At 30.5% G+C, this 4268-nt stretch overlaps 1 long non-coding RNA gene across 1 annotated transcript; it reads right to left on the minus strand.

The window, feature by feature from the left end:
* Window positions 1-1121: 1121 nt before the first annotated feature.
* On the minus strand, window positions 1122-3574 carry LOC117315077. The gene is made up of 4 exons (XR_004529680.1): window positions 3508-3574; window positions 3130-3156; window positions 2774-2810; window positions 1122-1404 (listed from the first exon to the last, which is right to left on the minus strand). It is a non-coding gene; the product is annotated as an uncharacterized LOC117315077 (long non-coding RNA).
* Between the last annotated feature and the right edge of the window lie 694 nt (window positions 3575-4268).

Below are 4268 nucleotides of genomic sequence, written 5' to 3' on the forward strand. Positions count from 1 at the left end.
CAAATGTCGATGGGCATTACTGTTGTATAGAAAAAACTGGAGCAATGACAAGTTATGTTAGGCTTGTAAATACTAACCCAATATACCACTCACCAAGACAACATCTTTGCATCTCAATAGAATGCTAGTACTGACATTAAAATAAACAATAAGCTCTTTTCCATCATTATGACAGATTTTATTCAATGTCGATATATGCTTTGGTGTTAGAAACCGTGTTTTATCTACGTATAATGGAGGTATGAATGTGTTTTGACATTATTTCTATCCTTGTCTCTACGGTAGCACACAGTGAATAAGAAGGCTTGACCTGTGACATTTTGTTCGTTTTTAAATTACTAAACATAAAATGGGGTAGGGGCATTTAAAATAAATAGCTATCCTTCATGTGGCAATGATGTACTTTCAATCTGATTATAGTTTCAGTGTTTTTAGTTCTGCAACTTGAAATTATAATTCAAAATTTTAGAAAAAAAATTATTTCAAGTTGTCTGTGGTAGACATGTGAATATATGTTTTAATTTGAGATCTGACATGGGTTGCGCTTTGCTTCCTTTACTCCTTTTCATATAAACGGTTTTAATTTTCTATCTTCGATTATATGACCGAATCTGATCATGTGACAGCCTTCAAGCAATACACGTTTTCTTTTATCATTGATTTCAATGTCCGACCTTTTTATGGCTTACTTTACAAATCCAGTTGCGATTCAAAAGCGCATTCCCTTTGGCTTTCCAGAGAACAAAAGAGTATAAGTCTTCAATAATCGGACATTATTGAATCTAAGTCATACATCTAGGAAAACGCTAACATGTGCAAATACAATTTATTCGAATAAGAACCACGAATGAAAAGGAAATATCAAGATATTTAAAAACATTGCCGTTTGATAGCGGCGTTACATGGGCTAATTAATTTCTCATCGCAAAGTATATTAAAACACAGCTTGAAATATTTAACGATATATAAACGTGATGCAAACCAAGTTAAAGTTAATCCTTTGCCTATTAGTTTATTAAAATTATGACAAAAAGTACTGAAAAATAGTGACAGAACAATTTTTTTTTTATTACAATCACATCATAATTTCAAAATAAGTATATAAACTTTCTGTTCTCGTCATCAGCTTACATATCTTTTCAAATATCCATTTAGTTCGTTTCAATACCGACCTTCAATTATTAAGGTATTCCGGTATATACATTTACATATATACATGACTGAAATGCATTGACAATCTCGTAAAAGATACAGTTCAGTATTCGGAAATCACTAACATCTTGTATTATTCAGTTGAACAACTGCATTACCCACAATCTCGATTCGCCAAACAGCGAAAGCTACATATGATCGTTGGATAAATTTGGTTCTAGTTGGTGGTATGGTCAGTCGTCATTTACTGCGCTGCAAAATAAGGAGGAAATAAAGTTGAAAATGATTTTTTTCCCGAAATTTTCATTTCAATGATATATTGATGACCCGATAGGTGAAGGATCTAGTGTCGATTTTTAAAAAAAATAACAATAATAGTATAGTTAATCCTCAACGCTCAATTTACAGTTTCAATAATGATTCGTTTGATATTGCTATCATATGTACTGTTTTGAGTTACAAATGACATCTTAGGATTTGTGACCGTATTTATGTAAACCGTAGACATCTGATGACATTTGATTTAATTATTAATCAAAGTAATTGATTCGAATTAGAAATCATATTTCTGTTTCTGTGAATCAAATAAACATTTTCTTTTTATATTCATATTTGGAGTATGCATATCATTATCTTTTAATCAAGGTTAAAGGTTTTCCTTTTTTGACGTCTCAAAAAATTAACATTTTTAAAAGAAAAACAAAATATATCAAAGTAATATTTTGCCAAAGCGATTATACCCCGACTCATTTTGCAAGTAATACAGTCTGTTTCTCAGCAGCACTATGAGTATATTAACTTTTATTGCATTTTTACCAGTGAAATATCAAAAATTATTCATTCTATAAAAGCGATATTTTTTATTGGTGAAAAATATAAATTTTGGTGACTTGACCAATCAAATTAATGATTAGAACATATCAAAATTATTGACCAATCAGAAAGCCCGACATATATATGTCAGCACCTGGAAAGTGGGAACTACTTTTTATGGAACTGTAGGCCTTGTTAGCATACGGGATAGGTTTTTCGTTGATAAAAAATGTAATAAACATAATATCTAACAGTGTCTTCAATAATAACAAATGTATTTCGCTCGTGTTGCTAATATTTTGATATTTTTCACTCGTGCTGCGCAATAATGAAAAAAAAAAAAAAAATAGTATCCCCACTCGTGAAATAAATTTGATATTACTGAAGACACTGTTAAAAATCCTCTATTTATGGACTTTAATTCATTTGATTCATTGTGTAATCATGTGTTGCACAAGTTAACCTTAAATTATATCAGACGAAAACAGTACACATTTCACTGTTACAGCCACTATACAATCCTCTAGAACTTTCTTTAATATTGTTACAGTTGAAGTATACATCTAAATGGACAAAACTATAATTTTATCATTGAATATACGAATTATCATTGTTGCTACCGACATAAAAATAAGTGACTTTTAAAACACCGAGAAAACGTCATGAAATAAGAACCCGTATATCAGGCATGACATTTTCATTATGACGTTATCAATCGATTTCTTTTTTCATTTTTTCAACAGTGGATGTACCGATCATATAAAATTTCGAGTAGATATAATTGTGTATTACCTCATCTTTAGCTTACCATATTGATCTGTTGCAGAACCAAACGTTTGGAAGAACTATTGAATACAAGAACAATGCATATCTTAATGAAGTAGTTGTTTCATCGATTTAACGAATGCAATATTTATATGCTATATTGGCTTGTTTATATTTGTTATTTTCATATGTATTGATAATATTTGATTAACTTGTCGGGATATATTTATCACAAAATATTATTGAAATGTCACTTAATAGACTGTATTTAAAGTATCTTCTTTGCAAGCAAACACTTATATTTAATTTTAATCTCAATCAGCAAGTGTTGTGCAATTGATTTGTATTTTGTCAAAAAATACAAATTCGTGCAAAATAAATTATTAGAGTTGTATGTACCTGTTCCACCTTTCCTACGTAGTGATGCTAAAAAACAAGACAGTAATAATAAAACAGAATAAGTCAATTATATATCGTATAATAAGCATAACAAACCTATGCAATCGACTTAAGTGTCACAGAAGATGCAAAAATTGATAATGTTGAACATTCCAACAGCGCGAATAAACGTTTATGTACATTTAAATGTATTTATTATCTGGGTATCATTTTTATCATCTGTTTTCTTTCCATATAGATAGATGGATATTCAATTTCTTAATTTTAAGCAAAACAAAAAACTGAACAAAACATAATAAAAAACGTTTGTCTTAAAACATCTGGTTAAAAATGACTGCATTTGTTCTTATTTCAATGAATGCGTAAGGAGATACTAACCACCATTAAAAATACACCAAGCATACCCTGAAAAAGAAATTGGTAAACGAATTGTTCGTCAAACCGATGTCAAAATATATTTCCATTGCTGTGACCTGTCAGTTTGCAGTCTCAGCTTAAACAATATCACACATGTCATTCAGTGGTGTGCTATAGGTTTCTTATTTCATATTAAAGTTAACAACACGAGACAAAAGACATGTGGACGAAACTTTACTGCGCATTAACTGAAAGGGATGCATTGTAACTAATGCCAACATTTATGACGCCATATTTTTTGGCGCTGCGTTCCTATCCATCTCAAATTCAACATCTGAGTTTTGTTTAATACAAATGAACAGCAGGGAAGTAGACATTCTTAAGACGGGTATTGCAATACAGTATGTGACAAAGGAAATCTTTAATATTTTACTTGTAAAGCTAATGATTCCCTTTTTATCCTCTTTCTGTTTTTGCGTGCTATAAATGTATCTAGATAATACATTATCCACTACTGAATGTCAAGTATATTAAATTTGTCTACTTGCTTTTCTGACGGGTGCAATGTGTATGTTTCGTTAAATCTCGTTGTTATTGAGATTAGAGAGGTTATTAAGTTAGAGTTGTTAATCAGCTATGCGTGTACGTATACGTATATGCAACACGTACCCTTTGCATTATCTGCACCGTCGTTAAACGACGTTACGACATTATAATATACATTTAAGAAGTTATGTTTTATTTCGTTGCGAAAATCCGTCATTCATGCACAATTGTCTACA

Source organism: Pecten maximus, chromosome 17, assembly GCF_902652985.1.
Source record: "Pecten maximus chromosome 17, xPecMax1.1, whole genome shotgun sequence".
Classification (NCBI taxonomy): Eukaryota; Metazoa; Mollusca; class Bivalvia; order Pectinida; family Pectinidae; genus Pecten; species Pecten maximus.